This window comes from Prionailurus viverrinus, chromosome C1 (assembly GCF_022837055.1).
Source record: "Prionailurus viverrinus isolate Anna chromosome C1, UM_Priviv_1.0, whole genome shotgun sequence".
NCBI lineage: Eukaryota > Metazoa > Chordata > Mammalia > Carnivora > Felidae > Prionailurus > Prionailurus viverrinus.
In genome coordinates this window covers 29,975,402-29,994,751 of record NC_062568.1, presented here as the reverse complement: position 1 = coordinate 29,994,751, position 19,350 = coordinate 29,975,402, and the positions used below count along the sequence as shown (strand labels likewise).

The 19,350-nt window shown below is 38.8% G+C and overlaps 1 pseudogene; it reads left to right on the top strand.

Annotated features, from left to right (window-relative positions):
• LOC125171585 (aldehyde oxidase 4-like) overlaps positions 1 to 19,350 on the top strand; it is a 236,979-nt pseudogene that overhangs the window by 206,219 nt on the left and 11,410 nt on the right.

Below are 19,350 nucleotides of genomic sequence, written 5' to 3'. Positions count from 1 at the left end.
GATATGAGAAAACAAAACTTTTTATTATTTTGCCCTAGAGCACAATTCATTTTTCCATTGGAAAAAAAAATAGAGCAAGGAAATTTAGAGCAAGCCTTTAAATATGTTGATCAAATCATTGATGGTAAGTTGTCTTGGGCCAGAAAAGTGATTCCTCTGAAGTTGAAGACTATAAGTTAATTATCTGGTTTGAGAAATACTGAAACTCCAAGGCAGAGCTCTCAACCCTAGTGTGATTTTTAAATCAAAATTTTAAATGCACAAATAATAAGTTTACAATTTGATGAAATTTTATGTATAGGTATAAATCTATGTAAACACTAACCACATCAAGATCTAGAACACTTCTGGGGAGCCTGGTTGGCTCAGTTGGAAGAGCATGCTACTCTTGATCTAGAGGTCATCAGTTTGAGCCCCATGTTGGGTGCAGAGATTACTTAAAAATAAAATCCTTAAAAACATATAGAGAGAGCCCAAGGAAAGCAACAGCGGCAGATAGGGAGGAAGCAGCAGGCTTGGAAGACCCCTCTGCCTTCAGTAGGTTTCTGCTCTTTGCTAGGGACAACAATTAAGTGAGGTCCCCAAGTGAAACCCAAGTTCAAACCCGGACTGTTTGGAGGAGAAGAGACCAACATGGTGGAGAAGTAGGGAGATCTGAAGTTCCCTCCTCTCTCAAACAAAGCAGTATTGAAGCTAAAGGACTTTCAACTCTAAGAGTCCAGGTGGCAAAGCGACAGAGATACTTGCAAAGACCCACCAGGACAACATGACAGGCCATAGGTGGGTGCATGATTGTGAACTGAGAGAAATAAAACAAATGAAGGGGAGGGATCCCCTTCTGTAGAGAGACAAAGGGAAGAGAAAGAAGCTGGGGAAGCATAGGACTATATCTAGATAAAAGAAAAACCACGGACCAGGATGGAGAAAGATTCAATGTCTAACTGCAGGGCTTTCTCCGGACTAGGGCTGGCTGCTCTTTTCACACACCTGGGGAGGAGGAGAGCCAGCCCCAGGCTTGGTAACTAGTTCAGAGGTGCAGTCCGCAGTGGGAGAAAACAATCCCCTCCCTGGAGTGCTATGGGAAGCAAGTATACATCCATTCAAAGGAGTGGCACATCACCAAAACCAAGGTGGACAGTGTGGGAACGTTGAACACATCGGGGTTTAAATCCCAGCGAAGTGCCAGGAAAGCACAGGAGTTGGCAGAGTGGGACAAACCGCCTTGTTTGCGGCCATAGCACAGTGAGGACGGCTTGAACAGAGTGATTTGGGACATCTGGTCTGTGGAGGTAAGACTGGGGGGTCGCCATTTTTCTCCCCATCACCAACTGTGGGGATGGGGCTTCAGGGAATGGACTGCGGGCCCACAATGGAGGCAGGACCTACCTACACCAAACCAGGGACCCTCCACGCCTGGTAACTGTGTATATACTGGAGCGGGATTAACAGGATGAACCAGACAGCCCCTCCTCCAGACCAGCACTGTTGCTTTGCCTGGTTTAATTCTCGGACAATTCTTATTATATAGATATATTCTTCCTTCCTTTTCTCCTTCTTATCTCTTCCCTCCTCTAGTCTGGTTACTCTGGTTGTTGGTTTGTTTAAGCAGACAGATTTAATCTATTCTCTTGATACATGCTCTACACCTCCTATATATATATATATATATATATATATATATATATATATATATATTTTTTTTTTTTTTTTTTTTTTTTAATTTACATCCAAGTTAGTTAGCATATAGTGCAACAATGATTTCAGGAGTAGATCCCTTAGTGCCCCTTACCCATTTAGCCCATCCCCCCTCCCACAACCACTCCAGTAACCCTCTGTTTATTCTCCATATTTAAGAGTCTCTTATGTTTTGTCCCCTCTCCCTGTTTTTATATTATTTTTGCTTCCCTTCCCTTGTGTTCATCTGTTCTATGTTTTAAAGTACTCATATGAGTGAAGTCATATGATATTTGTCTTTCTCTGACTATACCTCCTTCTTTATTTTCCTTTCTCTCTCTCTGGCTTAAGCCATATAGTTTCTCTGTCCGGTCAATTTATATTTTTTTTCTTTTTTCCTGCTCCTGTCATTTCTTCCTTTGCATGGAATAAGGCCTCGTCCATCAGCACCACCTCTACCCTGTTGTTTACTTGTAGTTGGTGTTTCTGATTTGTGTTTTGGGTTTGTGTGTGTGTGTGTGTGTGTTTACTTGTTTTTGTTTTCTGTTTGTTTTTTGTTTGTTTCTTTTCTTTTCCAGGGCTACTTCAATGAACAAATCAAAGCACACCTGGTGGAGGGTCCAAAACATGACTAGGAGTAGGGATAAAGTAACAACAGTCACAACAACAGAGAGCAAGTAACACTCCAAAAAACACCTCATGAAGGGCCAAGCCCTGGGCAGTGTATGACCCCTCTTTAATATAGTAGTGATTGCAGGTACAGGACACATAACAAGCTTTTAAAACACGTAGGGGACAGAAAACTAGCCAAAATGATGAAATGGAGGAATTCTCCTCAAAAGAAATTCCAGGAAGAAATGACAGCTGAAGAATTGATCAAAACAGATATAAACAATATAACTGAATAACAATTTAGAATAATAGTCATAAGATTAATGGCTGGGCTTGAAAAAAAAAAGCATAGAAGACAGCAGAGAATCTATTGCTACAGAGATCAAGGAACTAAAAAATAGTCATAATGAATTTTAAAATGCTATAAATGAGGTGCAAAATAAACTAGAGGTGGTGACAGCAAGGACTGAAGAGGCAGAAGGGAGATTAAGTGAAATAGAAGATAAAATTATGGGAAAAGATGAAGCTGAGAAAAAGATAAAAAATTCTGAACCACAAGGGGAGAATTAGAGAAATAAGTGAGTCAATGAAATAGAACAATATCCATATCATAGGAGTTCCAGAAGAAGAGAGAAAGAAAGAGGCTGAAGGTATACTTGAAAAAATCATAGCTGAGAACTTCCCCAATCTGGGGAAGGAAACAAACATTGAAATCCAGGAGGCACAGAGAACTCCCTTCAGATATAACTTGAATCAATCTTCTGCATGACATATCATAGTGAAACTGGCAAAATACAAAGATAAAGAGAGAATTCTGAAAGCAGCTAGGGATAAATGGGCCTTAACCTAAAAGTGTAGACACATAAGGGTAGTAGCAGACATATCTACTGAAACTTGGCAGGCCAGAAAGGAGTGGCAGGAAATTTTCAATGTGATGAATAGAAAAAATATGCAGCCAAGAATCCTTTATCCAGCAAGCCTGTCATTCAGAATAGAAGAAGATAAAGGTTTTCCCAGACAAACAAAAACTGAAGAAATTCATCACCACTAAACCAGCCCTATAAGAGATCCTAAGGGGGACTCTGGGGAATGTTGCAAAGACCACAAAGTATCAGAGACATCACTACAAGCATGAAAACTACAGATAACACAATAACTCTAAATCCATATCTTTCACTAATAACACTGAATGTAAATGGACTGAATGCTCCAATCAAAAGACATAGAGTATCAGAATGGATTACAACAACAACAACAACAACAACAACAAAAACAAAACAAGACCCATCTATTTGCTGTCTACAAGAGACCCATTTTAGACCTGAGGACACCTTCACATTGAAAGTGAGGGGTTGGAGAACCATCATGCTACTGGAAGTCAAAAGAAAGCTGGAGTATCCATACTTATATCAGACAAACTAGATTTTAATTTTTTTAATGTTTATTTATTATTGAGAGACAGACACAGAGTGTGAGCAGGGGAGGGGAAGAGAGAGGGGGGAAACACAGACTCCGAAGTAGGCTCCAGGCTCTGAGCTGTCAGCACAGAGCCTGATGCACAGCTCGAACTCACAAACTGCAAGATCATGACCTGAGCCAAAGTCGGTCGCCCAACTGACTGAGCCACCCAGGCACCCCCAGACAAACTAGATTTTAAGCTAAAGGCTGTAACAAGAGATGAAGAAGGGCATTATATCATAATTACGGGGTCTATCCATCAAGGAGAGCTAACAATTATAAATGTTTATGCACTGAATTCGGAAGCACCCAAATATATAAATCACAAACATAAGCAATCTTATTGGTAAGAATGTGGTAATTGCAGGAGACTTTAATATTCCACTTAAAGGAATGGACAGATCATCTAGACAGAAAATCAATAAAGAAACAATGGCCCTGAATGATACACTGGACCAGATGGACTTGACAGGTATATTTAGATCTTTTCATCCTAAAGCAGCAGAATACACATTCTTCTCAAGTGAGCATGGAACATTCTCCAAGATAGATCACATACCGGGTCACAAAACAGCCCACAATAAATATAAAAGAATTGATATCATACCATGCACACTTTTGGATCACAATGCTATGAACCTTGAAATCAACCACAGGAAAAAGTTTGGAAAACCTTCAAACACATGGAGGTTAAAGAACATCCTACTAAAGAATGGATGAGTCAATCAGGCAGTTAAAGAAGAAATTTAAAAATATATGGAAACAAATGAAAATGAAAAAACAACAATCCAAACCCTTTGGGATGCAGCAAAGGCAGCCCTAAGAGGTAAATACATTGCAATCCAGGCCTATCTCAAGAAACAAGAAAAATCCCAAATACAAAATCTAAAAGCACACCTAAAGGAACTAGAAGCAGAACAACAAAGAAACCGCAAAGCCAGCAGAAGAGAAATAATAAATATCAGAGCAGAAATAAACAATATAGAATCCAAAAAAACAGTAGAACAGATTAATGAAACTACGAGTGGGTTTTTTGAAAAAATAAATAAAATTGATAAACTCCTAGCCAGACTTCTCAAAAAGAAAAGAGAGAGGACCCAAATATATAAAATCATGAATGAAAATGGATTAATCACAACCAATCCCCCAGAAATACAAGCAATTATCAGAGAATACTATGAAAAATTATATGCCAGCAAACTGGACAACCTGGAAGAAATGGGCAAATTCCTAGACACCCACACACTACCAAAACTCAAATGGGAAGAAATAGAAAATTTGAACACACCCATAATTAGTGAAGAAATTCACTCAGTTATCAAAAATCTCCCAACAAATAAGAGTACTGGGCCAGATGGCTTCCCTGGGGAATTCTACCAGACATTTAAAGTGGAATTAATACATATCCTTCTCAAGGTATTCCAAAAAACAGAAACAGAAGGAAAACTTTCATACTCATTCTATGAAACCAGCATTACCTTGATTCCCAAACCAGATGTAGACCCCACAAAAAAGGAGAATTACAGGCCAATATCCCTGATGAACATGGATGTAGAAATTCTTAACAAGATACTAGCAAATCGAATTCAACAGCATATAAAAAGAATCATTCACCATGATCAAGTGGGATTCATTCCTGGGCTGCAGGGCTGGTTCAATATTTGCAAATCAATCAGTGTGATACACCACATTAATAAAAGAAAGGATAAGAACCATATGCTCCTGTCAATAGATGCAGAAAAAGCATTTGACAAAATTCAGCATCTTTTCTTAATAAAAACATATTTAGAACACTTCCAGCACCCCCAGAAAGCTTCCTCTTGCTCCTTCTCAGTCAGTAACCCTTCCAAAGTTTTACCTCTTCTGAACCTCATATTAATGAAATCTTATAATATAACTTTCTTTGTGCCTACTTCTTTTATTCAACATTGAGTGTGGAAAATTCATCCATGTTGTTGCATAGATCGGTAGTAGTTCTTCTTCATTGTACAGGAGTATTCCATTATATAAATATTCCACAATTTATTTATCCATTCTACTACTGATGCACTACTGAGCTATTTTCAACTTGAGTATGTTATTAATAAAATTTCTATAATTTATACATTTTTTTATGAACATAAGCACTCATTTCCAATGAAATATACCCAGGAGTAGAAATGCCAAATAATAGTGTTTTTATATGTTTACCTTTAGTAGTTAATGCCAAATATTGAAAAAAAAATATTCCAGTTATACTCTTATTAGCAATTATGAGAATTGCATTGTTCTGTTGTTATCAGTCTTTTTAGCTTTATCTAATCTGATGAAGTAGTATCTCATTGTGGATTCAATTAAATTTCTTTCATGACTGTTGATACTGAACACTTCTCATATGTGTATTGACCATTTTTATATTCTCTTTTATGAGATATTTGTTCAAGCCTTTTGCCTGTTTTTTTAATTAACTAAAAGTGATCATTAAATTAATATTATAATTATATTGCTGTAATTATATATATTTTTAATGCAATTACTAATATAATAAGTAATTGATTTACTTACAAATTAATAGAAAGTTTCTATGTTTTTGGTGTAAGTTCTTTGTTGATTAGAAGTATCATACATATCTTCTCCCAGCCTGTGGATTGCATGTTCACTGTCTTCACAATTCTTTTTCATCAACAAAAGTTCTTGATTTTAATGAAGTACAATTTATCAGTCTTTTCTTAATGGTTAATGCTATTGTGCCCATGAAGAAATTCTTGCCCATCCAAAGGTTATGAAGATATTTTTCAGTTTTGTCCTAGAAGCTTGATAAAATGCTTTAGCCTTGATGTTTAGGTCTCTGATCCATCTCAAATTAACTTTTCTATATGGCATGATGCAGGGGTCAAGTTTCAATTTTGTTCAAGTGTATATCCAATTGACCTAACACCATCTATTAAAACTATTTTTTCCTTTATTGAATTTCAGTGCTTTTATTATTTTCCATGTGTCTACATACGTGTTGTTCTATTTCTGAACTGATATTCCATTCATCTGTTTATCTGTATTTGTAATAGACCTCACTGTCTTACTTGCTATAACTCTATAGTAAGTCTTGAAATCTGAGAGTATAATGTCATTTTCCTACTTCTTTCTCAATATGACCTTAGCTGTTTTAGGTTCTTTGCATTTCCATATACATTTATCAGTTCATCAATTTTTACTAAAAATAACTTGCTGGGATTTTGACTTGTATTGCATTGAAACAATATCAACTTGAGAGACTCAAAATCTTAACAGTAGTACATTTAAATCCATGAATATGATAGATACCACCTTTTACTCAGATTTACTTTAATTTCTCTCAGTAACTTTGCAGTTTTTATATAGAGATCTTGCACACCCTTTCTAATATTTATACCTAGTATTTGGTGTTTTATAATGCTGTTTTAAATGATATTTTTATTTAATTTTCTACTTGTTTGTGTCTAATACATAAAAACACAATTAGCTTTTATATACTGACCTTATATCTAAGAACTTTACTAAATGCACTTACTGTTTTAATAGTCTTATAGATTCTCTTCAATTTTCTGTACACACAAACATATCATGACAGTTTTATTTACCTTTTCCAATCTTGATACTATAATTTATTTCTTTGTTTGTCTTCTTTGACTTACTACACTGGCAAAGACCTAGTTGGTATATATATTTTTTAAATACCAATACCAAAATCCCATCTCAGGCCAATGAAATCAGAACTGGAGTACAGGATGAGAGCATCAGTATTTATCTAAACATTCCCCAGATGACTCTAATGTGTAACCAGGGTTGAGAAGCACAGTTATTTCCTAAAAGAATTACTATCGGTCTTAGGTAAAAGAAAATAGTAATTTTCACAGAACCTAGTACCCTCTTCTAAATAACTAGAATGGAGAGTTCTATAAGCTTTTAGTCTTTTGCTAAAATCTGGAAGAGTGCTTTTTTTTTTAACCATTTTGCATGACTCACATTTTGTTGCCCCAAGAAATAATTTCAAGAAATCCTTTGACTCCTGGCAAAAATAACACTTATTTTAACAGCACACTTCACTTCACTTATTTCAACAGCACAGGAATCTTTTGGCTAATTTTTGTTGTTGTTGCTATTCTTAATTGAATTACAGTTGACATACACTGGCTAGTTTTAAAGTGAAAATACTGAAGTATTTAGTACTTTATTTCATTTTAAAGTAAAAATGCCTTCCAAGTGTTTAAACTAGGGCCAAATGCCTCTTCTGGTATAACCTACAAAATGGTAAGGATAAGGATGTACTGGGCAAGCCAAAGTATCAGCTAAACCAGCAAGAGCTGGCTGGTTTTAGGGAAAGAAACAACCTCAACTTTGCCTTTTCTTTTTTAAGTTTATTTATTTATTTTGAGAGAGACAGCGAGAGGCAGGAAGGGGCAGAGAGAGAGGGAGAAAGAAAGAGAGTCCCAATTGGGCTCTGCACTGTCAACACTGAGCCTGACTCAGGCCTCAAACCCATGAAGTGCAAGACCATGACCTGAGCCTGAAACCCATGACTCAGGCTTCAAACCCATGACCTGCAAGACTGACTGAGCCACCCAGGCGCCCCCTCAGCTTTGCCATTTTAAATCTTTGTGTCCTTTTACAAGCTACTTATCTTCTTTGATTCAATAATTCTAATATCACCTAACTGAGGTACATATTATTATTAACCCACCTCCACCCTGATTTTACAGAGGAGGAAATGACAGTTTAATGCCTTGGCCAAAGTCACCGAACAAAGAGATGACAGTGCCTGGATATGTAGCCAGGTTTGTCTGTATGCTCAAGTCCAGCACATCATGGATCTCACCATCCCACTTGACAGATGAGGAAACTGAGGCCAAGAGAGAGGAAGGGAAAGACCCAGGGTCATACAGCTGTTTGTGCACAATGAAGATTAATTAGAAAAAAGTAGTTTAAGGGCACTGGGGTGGTTCAGCTGCTTAAGCATCTGACTCTTGATATCTGCTCAGGTCATAATCTCATGGTCATGAGATTGAGCCCTGGGTCAGGCTTGGCCATGCTGAGCATGGAACCTGCTTGGGATTCTCTCTCTCTTCCTTTCTCTCTCTGCCTCTCCCTCTCTCCAAAAACAAATAAATAAACATTAAAAAAAATAAAGAAAAAAGTGGTTTAACCAAATGATACAAAGTCCAGCTCTCCACAGACTAAAGCAACTTGCTCCCCATAAACCAAATATCACTGAGAGCCCCCAGTCTGGGACTTTCAACTGAACATTGTCCTGTGTTTATGCCTTACAGGTGAGCTCCACATAGAAGGGCAGGAAAATTTTTACATGGAAATGCAAACTATCTTGGCTATCCCAAAAGAAGAAGATAAAGAAATGGCGTTACAGCTTGGAACCCAGTTTTCAAGCCATGTGCAAGTAACCGGATATTTTTGGAAAATGAGACTCCAGATGACGGTAGGCTGTGAGGCCCTGACAACCAGGCACTCTGCTCTAGAGGACTTTTGATTCCTTCCACTTCTATGCCTCCAATGCTCTGTGTATTTTATATTAGCTACAGTCCAGAATGAAGAAAAATGGGGCAATATTTCCCTGAAAGGGAAAATATTTTGCTACCTTCCAAAATTTAGGGCAAGATTTATCTTACCCTTATAACAATTGATGGTGAAAAACCTAATCTCAGGGAGGTCAAAGCCTTAGTATTATATTTAAATCTCCCTTTGTAGTTCATTTGTGTTGCTTCTTTGTCTGAATATTTTCATGTATTAGTGATGCACCAGTAAAGCGATTGCATTTCCTGTGCAATAGCAGATGATTTCCAATCCTAGTCCAGTGGTTAAGATATAAGGCATGGCTGCACCTAGGCAAGTAAAGGATTCTCTGAAATTCCCCTCTTCTGAAATGTGGAGTTGTTGGGCCTAGAATTGTGCCTGGCACAGGAGGATATTTAAATATTTATACTGGGAGGAGGAGTAATGAAGAGCATCACTGAGGGGGAAAGCTGATGGCTTCCTGGTGGAACAGAGTGAGTTGGTGCTTTGGGGTCATAAAGGGATGGATAGACTCAATGCGAGGAGGAAGCTGCTATTCAAGGCAAAATGAAAGGCTGAGAGGACTGATGTAGAGCTGGGATGTGACTGGGGCCTCTGTGGTTACAAGTTTTAAAGTGGAACAGCATAGGAGTGAGGAGTTATGGCTTTGCCCCTAAAAAGCCGTGTGATCTCCCACAAACTGCCAAGCACCAATATCTTTTTCTATAAATTGAAGGAGATGATAAAGATCACCTCTGAAGTCTCTTTTGACAGAGAGTATGTAGCTCTGGGCTCCAAATGGATAACATGTATATCCCAGGTCACCATTGCTGCCTACCAACAATACCTTCTAAAGTATGATTAGTCAACTTCATGAGGCATTTCCCAGGGGTAACTGGGGCACAGGACAGTCACAGCTCACAGCCCAGAACCTGGGTCAGTATCAAAAGCAGTCCCAATAAAGGATTTGTGTAAACAGAGAAGGTCTAAGAATGACTAACAAGCACATGAAAAGATGCTCACAGCCTTAGTCACCAGAGAAATGCAAATCAAAACTATAGTGAGATACAACTTCACACGCACTAGAATGAGTATAAATCATAAGACAGTAATAACTATTGATAAAGATGTGGAGAAATTGAAATCTTCATACATTGCTGGTGGGCATGAAAAATGGCACAGCCATTTTTGGAAAATACCATGGCAGTTTCTAAGGATGTTAAAGGTAGTGGCTACATAACCCAACAATTCCATAACTAGGTATCTACCCAAGAGAATTAAAGGCATGTGTCCACACAAAAATTTATACACAAATAGCCAAAAGTAGAAACAACCCAAATGTCCATCAATTGATGAATGGGTAAGCAAAATATGGTATATCTGTACTTTGGAATATTATGCAGCCATAAAAAAGAATGGAGTACTATTCCATGCTACAACATGAATGAACCTTGAGAACATTATGCCAAGTTAAAGAAGCCAGACCACAAAAGACCACATATTGTAAGATTACATTTATATGAAATGTTCCAAACAGGCAAATCTATGGAGACAAAAAGTAGATTAGTAGTTGTCTAGTACTAGGGGACTGGAGGAAGATAAGGAGTCACTGCTTGGTAGATCCACGTTTCTTTGAGGATGCTTAAAATGTTCTAAAATTAGATTATGGTGATGGTTGCACAAATTTGTAAATATTCTAAGTGCTAAATAACTGAGTTTCTTTGACTAGGCAGAGGGCTAGATAATGGTACATGGGTGAGGAAATAAACTATTAAATTGCACTTATGTGGCTTTGGGGACTCAACCTTTTGCAGGAATTTGTGGCTGCAGCATTAAACGTTCCAAGGAGTAGAATCACCTGCTACATGGAAAGAACTGGAGGAGTGTTTGGAGTAACCAAGCCTGCTCTGCTAGTGATGAGGGAGCATAAGGCAAGGGTTATGTGTGACATTCCTCAAGCACTCCTGGCTGCCTAAGAACAAAGGAAAGGAGAAAACAAATGGTTAACTGATAGAGATCACAATCATGCAGGGCATGAGTCTCCATCAGTTTACAAATGTCTTAGTAGATTACAAGAAAAAGGCTATCTTATCAATAGCCTAATCTCCAGAAACCTATAGACTCAGTTTCCTGGAGCCCCAACATTACCCTCCCCTCCATAGTGATGTGGAAAACAAAGATAAGAAGGAAATGGGGGCACTTAGGTGGCTGAGTCAGTTAAGCATCCAACTTCAGTTCAGGTCATGATCTCGTGATCTGTGGGTTCAAGCCCAGCATCAGGCTTTGTGCTGACAGCTCAAAGCCTGGAGCCTGTTCAGATTCTGTGTCTCCCTTTCTCTTTGCCCCTCCCACACTTGTGCTCTGTCTCTCACTCTCTCAAAAGTAAATTAAACATTAAAAATTTAAAAAAAATTTTTTTTAATGTTTTATTTACTTTTGAGAGAGACAGAGACAGAATGCAAGTGGGTTAGGGGCAGAAAGAGAGAGAGATACAGAATCTGAAGTAGGCTCCAGGCTCCACGCTGTCAGCACATAGTCCGACGCAGGGCTCAAACTCACGAGCTGTGAGATCATGACCTGAGCTGAAGTTGGTCGCTCAACCGACTGAGCCACCCAGGCCCCCCTAAAAAAACTTTTTTTAAGTTAAGAAGGAAATGGTAGATAAAATTAAATTTTCTTATAACCTGCAGCCCATTTATAAATACTTTAGGCAAATACAGAGCAGAACATTTCTCCAGGACTCCCTACTGTCTTAATGTTAATGTCTTACCAGAGGGAAAATAACTTTAGCTTGACAATAACAAGGCCTCCAGTGTCTTCTGAATCCTCTTTATAGCATGTGAAAGTCCTTCTGGAGGCCTCTCTTTTGCCTTTACCTCCCATAACTCCATAGTATATAACCAATCACTCTTCACAACCCCAGTCCTGTCCCCATGCTTTAATAAAATCACCTTTTTGCATCAAAGACATCTACAAAATCATTTCTTGGCCATCAGCTCCAGACCCCACCACTCCAAAACCCCATCACTAGGAGCTGTCAGTGCCATGGTCCACCAACAAGTAAGAGTCACCATAACAGCTGTGACTGTCAGCAGTCCTGGCTGTGCCAATGCCATCATGTCCTTCTAGTCCTGTACCACAGCTTGCTTTTGTCCCACTGGTCATAGACTCTCATCTCCAAAGGGTGTGTTTAGCATGTGGTGAAGAACGCTGGACCTGAGCCAGATCTGTGTTCAAGCCCTGCTCTTGAACTGCCACTCACTCACAAGGTCACCTTGACAAGCCCCCTCAGTTTCCTCACCCACAAACTGGTGAAAGTAATCTACCTGTCTTACAAGATTTTTGTGTAAAATAGATGTAATCACTATAAGTTTTGACTCAGATGTAACATGTATTACTTTTTCATTGACTTTAATTCTTTAAAATGTTTATGTTTTATTTATTTATTTTTTTAACGTTTTATTTATTTTTGAGACAGAGAGAGACAGAGCATGAACAGGGGAGGGTCAGAGAGAAGGAGACACAGAATCTGAAACAGGCTCCAGGCTCTGAGCTGTCAGCACAGAGCCCGATGCGGGGCTCGAACTCTCGGACCATGAGATCATGACCTGAGCTGAAGTCAGCTGCTTAACCGACTGAGCCACCCAGGCGCCCCAAAATGTTTATGTTTTAAATCATTAAAATAAATCAAGCTGAAATTATCTGAGTCGAGGGAGGATCAAAACCCTAACCTTACAGGGAACATGTTTTGTCATGAAATACACTAGGGTCTGCTGCTCCTGGGAATGTTCACTTAGCCTCTGCATCATGCAGGTGGAATAAACAGACACAGGAATAGCCATGACTTTTGTGAACCTTGTAACTACCAAACTTCACTAAATATTCAAGACAAACTTAACTTGTCCCAGGCTACCACTACAGAAAGAAAAACTGTGAACACCTTAGTTCATTGGCACTTTGCAACAATAGAAAAGGTTGCCTTATAATTATAAGTTTGCAGGCACTGGGGGTATCCCCTCAGAAGCCAGAGGTGCCCTCAATGGGCATTCTATGAACAAGGAGCCTGAATGCAAAGGAGGCTGAGTTCAACAAATCATTGGTTCTCAACCTTTCCAGCCTCACATCCTCCTATGGGGTTTTAATGCCCCTTTTAATATCCCAAAGTAAAGTTCATAATAATATAACCTGCTTATACACATAACTGCAAAATAATCACACAATGCCTTAATGTTGTATAAAAAATTAAAAGAAAGTAACTTATAACGAAATAATGTATAATTTGGATATATAAATTCTTAGATATGACTAAACCAGAATAATAATAGTAGGCATGGGGTGTTTTAGTTGTTGTTGTGAATTTTAATGTCCCCACAAACTTTTAAATTGTTGTTTAAAGCATGTGACTACCCCCATTGAAAACCACTAAGCCTGATTATCTCAAGCCCCCTTCCCCCATCTCTTTGCTTCTACAATTTATGAAGCATCCCGCATATTAACAGAGTCATTTCCCCTAGGGCTGGCCACCCAATTGGTCTTTTCTAGAGTGTGATGATGACATGCTGATAACTGGTGGCCACCACCCATTCCTCGGAAAATACGAAGTGAGTGAGATCAAAACTTTTAGGAAATGCCTAAAACATTGTTCAGTGATAACCAACCAACAGTAAAGACAATTACCAAATTCCACACCACTTGCAAGGAGTATTTGGATGCTGTCTAAAACTGATCAAGACTTTCTGCTGGAATCCTAGTCAAATGGGGCATCAGCTTCCATGTCCCTCCAAGTAACTGTCACATCAAATCATGTTCATAGGTTAGGTAGACTGACAACTGTGATCAGATGTGTTTGTTTAGAAGCATGGTTGTATTGAGAAGGTGATTTTACTGATATCACTTTGCAGATTGGATTCATCAACAATGGTGTGATCAAAGCTGCTGATGTGAGTATTAACAGCAGATGCACTCTTTATGAATCTGAGTCAGTAAGAAATATGCCTTTTCCATAGGTTACCAGTTGAGCTGTATGTGCCATACTTTACTCATATGAATATTTATCATATAAAGTAGATAAATTCTGTGAAGAATTCTAGTTAGAGATAAAATTTGGTTAAGTGGTTTTGAACATTTGATAGATGAGAAGTTTTGTTTTGCTTTAATTCAGGTAACAAAGTTCATTGTGATGAAATCTGAAAATTCATATTATATTCGTAATTTTCGGTGCCAGGGTAGGCCTTGCAAAACAAATTTGCCATCCAACACTGCCTTCGAGGATTTGGCTTCCCCAAGGCTCAGTGATAGTGGTAGCTTACATAACTGCTGTGGCTTCTCAGCATAACTTACCACCTGAAGAGGTAGTAAGTCAGAACCCCCTAACAAAACTTTGACATCACTGGTTCAAATATATCTTGAGTATTGACATATAGCATTATATTGGCTTCTAAACAGATTCAAAGAAATAAAGTACACTGTGTATCAGCTTTTGATATTAACAAGTGAACCACAAAATGTAATGGACTTAAAACAACAGAAAGCATTTCCTCTGGTTCTGAAGGTCAGCTGGGTAGCTCTTCTGGGCCAGCTCCACTGCAGCTTTATGGTCTAAGACAGCTTTACCTACATGTCTGGTGATCACTGGGCTGATTAGTCTAGGAGAGATCTCAGCTGGGAAAGATCATGTCAACTTCAGAGTTTCATCCTCCAGGAGACTAACCCAGAATAGTTCTTATGGTAGTAGTTACAGAGTTCCCAAGAGTGGCAAGAATGTGGCCAGCCCTAATGCACAATCCCTTTTCAAGTGTTTGCCTGTGTTAATACGTATTGTCCCTTTGGCCCAAGCAAGTCATATGGCCAATCCCAGAGTCAGGGTGAAACCACCTAAAGGCATGAATACAGAGAATGGAATGATTGCCATTTATGCAAACATTCTACCACAGTTCAAGATTTTGTGGAGCTAATTTGAACTTGAAATGTTGTGTGTGTGTGAGTAGAATAATTTTGAGTCAAAATTTTGTCTCACCACTAACAAAACTTGTGACAGGGCTCATAATAGTTGGTACCTGCTATTTCTCAGAATTATGGTGAAGTTAATTGAGATATGGAACATATGAAGTGTTCACCAGTAGTTTCTACTGTTAGTATAATTATTGTTATAATTGTTATGTTTATACATGTATACTTGCACTTGCATATTTACAGCCATTTTTTAGAAAAACTTTCTTCATATCAGGTGTATAACAAAAATGTATGCTTTGTAATAGACTAAGCATATACCCTTAAAATCCATGTTATTGTCTCTCAGGTTAAAGAAATGAACATGTATAAAAGGATTAGCAAAACAATTTATAAGCAGACATTTAATCCAGAGCCCTTGTGAAGATGTTGGAAAGAATGTCTGGAGAAATCTTCATCCTATGGTAGGGAACGCACTGTGAAGGAATTTAACAAAAAGAACTACTGGAAGAAGAGGAAACTTGCCATGGTCCCCAGAAAATTTACCACTGGGTCCCTGTGGCCAACTACAGCCAGGTGAGGTTGAGAGAGGTGTCTTCTCACCAGAAACAGTTTTCCACATGACTGACTGTCTGAAAATGGCAACTGTATGCAACTGGGGATGGTCCCCTGTGGGGAGAAAGAAGAAACTGGGGAGGTTTCCTAAAGCAGGAAACAAAGTGGATTTAGGCAAGCATTGGGGACCACAGGTATCAGGGTAGATCTGGTGCAACACACTACCAGGGACTCGAAAATGATGAGCAGATAAAGTCCAGCTCAAGGGGTCTGACCTAGAGCAGAGCCCTAGACATGAGTATTGGGGTTTGAGGTCTAATTTCAAATCCATGAGAGAATTGGGGAAAATAAGAGGATCTCTTTCTGTCCTTCCTAAATTCTTAGTGGCAGCAGTGGGGTCATTTGAAGAAACACAAGAGAACAGACAGACCTGCCCCATTCACACAGGAATTTGAAGTTACTATATTAAAGCTCAGTGACTGCTGTGCCTTCTCTTTAGTTTCATCTTTAACAGTTTTTCATAGGGTTCTGTTTCTGATTCTTCTATTTTTTTGCTTCCATCCCCATCGATCTCTGAAATGTCCCCTTAACCAACCCATGCCAAGGAAGGAAGATGGGAGGCCTCCTTCATGGTGTGAATGAGGTGTGGCCAAGCTGTCTCTTACCTAGTTATCTTCTGTACACACTCTCCCTTGGGGTCCACTAACAAGGCAAAAAGCAAAATGAGAGGGAGAGAGGAGAAGGCCAGGAGGCGAAGGCTGCACTTCTGGGAGTAGGTGCTGTTTCCCCCAAGTAGCGTTTCTCAAGTCAGAATAATATGCAGACCCCCTTTAAAGGAAAAAAAAATTTTGTAGATTCTCAATGACCACTTAAATTATTTATTTTAATATTTTTTATCTGTGTATAAACTCAAACAAGGAATAAACTTCTTATAGCTCTTAGGCCCTTATGAAATACAAACAACATTGGAAATTACCTAAAAATAGTATCATAAATGTAATGTTAACTTAATGTAGTAGATGATGTTGCTTCTTTAAAACTACATCCTCACTCATAAAATGATGGTAGTTCTGGCTGCTGCTGCACAAGGCATTTTGAAGTCTTTATCCCAAATGCCTCTGTATGGTGTGATGACTCACTGTCCCCCCTCTTATCATCTCTAATATACCCCATTATTAAAGTAGTCCTACTTGGTGCTTATACAGTCATCACCATAAAATCTAACATGGGCTCTGAAAGCATGTGGCAATACTCACTGGTATCTGGTTATCCATTACTCTTGTTAAATTACCATAAGGTGAAAATAGAAAGTTTAAAAGTTCTTGGAGAGAATTTGACAGTTCTGAGAATACAGTTGCAGACTCAGGAAATAGCATAGGTAAATTAGTTGATATTTTCTATGCTTCGTAGCAGGGACACAGGCATCAACACCGGGGGTAGAGGTCCCAAGGAAGCCCATGCAGGATGCTGGGCCATGTGCACCAGCATATGAGAGGGATTTCTGTAAAGAAAAATTACAGTGACTTGCAGAACCACCCAATACAGCAACATAGTCCAGCCTCCTCCCTCCTATGGCTAGTCCCTAGACTATGGATTCTTCCACTAGAGCAGCCAGCCCCAGAGAAAGACAACAGCTGCTAGTTTGAAGGAGCCAGCCTGGCATAGGTGTGGAGAACACTGGACTCAAGCTAAGAGTTATGGGTTCCAGTCTTGACTCTATTACAAACTAGGCATGTGAGTCTGGCCATTCTCCTCCTCCCTAGGCTTCTATTGCCCCATGTGCAAAGTGAAGAATTTTGACTAAATCAATGGATCCCAAATCTGACCAAGCATCAAAATCACCTGGGAGCTTAAAAAATGGATACTTAGGCCCTTCCTCCAATCTTCTACTGAGTTGGAATTTCCAGAATGGGACCCATACTTTTTCCCTACCCTGATCCTGAGGGTCAGCAGCATTTGGAAACCATTAAAACATCTCAATATCTTCCAACTCCTCTAGTATCCAAGACAATTTGTGCCTGGAAATTACTTATACAGGTTCTATTTGCTCTAAAATTAATTTTCATGTCCTACAAGGGAAGAATAATAGACTATTGTGCAAGTTGGGTCTTTGCAGAGGCCTAAATTAATTACACAAGGCCTCCAGTATGCAGGAGACTGGTTGGAGGGGAGATGAGCCACCATTCATACATCAACATTTATGGTTTTTAAGTGTGGGAGTTATTGAAAAGGGTTGTCTGTTGCCACCTATAATGGCTTTCTTTTCCAGTATGAACAGTGATACATTGGGTCAATAAAGCAAAACTGTTAATCTGGCAACCTCAGCTAAACTCTCAGCAACATTTGGCCATATCAGTTTCCAAACTGGTGCAGTTATTTCCCCCAGGCTGCCACTCTAATCCACATCTGTTCTGATGACTCTGTCCTGGTGACTCATGGTGGCTGTGAAATGGGACAAGGCCATCATACCAAAATGATTCAGGTAAGATTAGTGCCCATCCTCTCCACTATAGAAAAGTGTAGCACCTTACTGTCAGCCTAGCAACTGTGTTCTTTGTTGAGCAGGAGAAATACCATCATTCTAAATGCACAGATCAATTATAAGACTCATCTTGATTTCAGCAATGCGGAACTGCAAAGCGAAGGACTGGGTGTTAGAATTGAGGAAATATGTGATATATTCTTTCTGCATACAAAAGGTCTTCTGAAAAATGTGATGCCAGTTTTCAAAGAAAGAATACTTTCCAGCTTTATGGCACCTGCTCAAAGGAATGCTATGTTAATTCAGATCTTCAGTTCGAAATGTATGTGTTTAATAGGATGAGAGATTATGTTTGTAGAATTCACATTCTACTTAAGAATTCCACATGACTGGCCTCCATGTACTAATTCAAAGAAATATTTCTAATACTGTTTAAAGAGTAAGATATTATTTGCAGTAGGAAATTTCCCCTTCTTTTTTTCTTTTAAATAAGAATTTGTTGAATATTGAATAAAAAATGTGGGAGCCATTGGTGGGGTGGCAGGGAGTGGAGAGACAAAGCTTGTCTCCCAAATGAGAAATAGGGAGAAAATACTTTCTTTAAAAAAAATATTATTTAATAGTGTGCTCAGAATCGGGAATTACAAAAATCCACAGGACCTTCTTTGAACATATACTGCTTCTTTACAACAAAATCCTTATGCCTGCAAAATGTCCCACAAAAGAAACATAGTCTGCTAAATTGTCTGTAAGTCACAAGAAGATGAAAGTGAAACAGTAAGATCAGGACCTCAACCTTGCCTGCGTGTGTCATACTAAGCAAGATGTCCCAGAGCGACCGTAGTGCCACATGGTTCCTATGAAAGTGGTATAAAAGTACAAAAAGATTCTTTGGTTGGCCACATGTCCCTGAAAAGCAGCATATCTTTTACAGTGCCATTTAAAATCTTCAAACTCATAACCTGCATATAAAACCCAAGATGCTATCTTAAATGCTTGTCCCAATAGGATACTCAGGTTTTATATTCAGTTCAAAAAGGAATTAAAGGTTTTTAATGGGGGGGGAGGGGACTTAAAACCAATGAAATAAACAATACTTT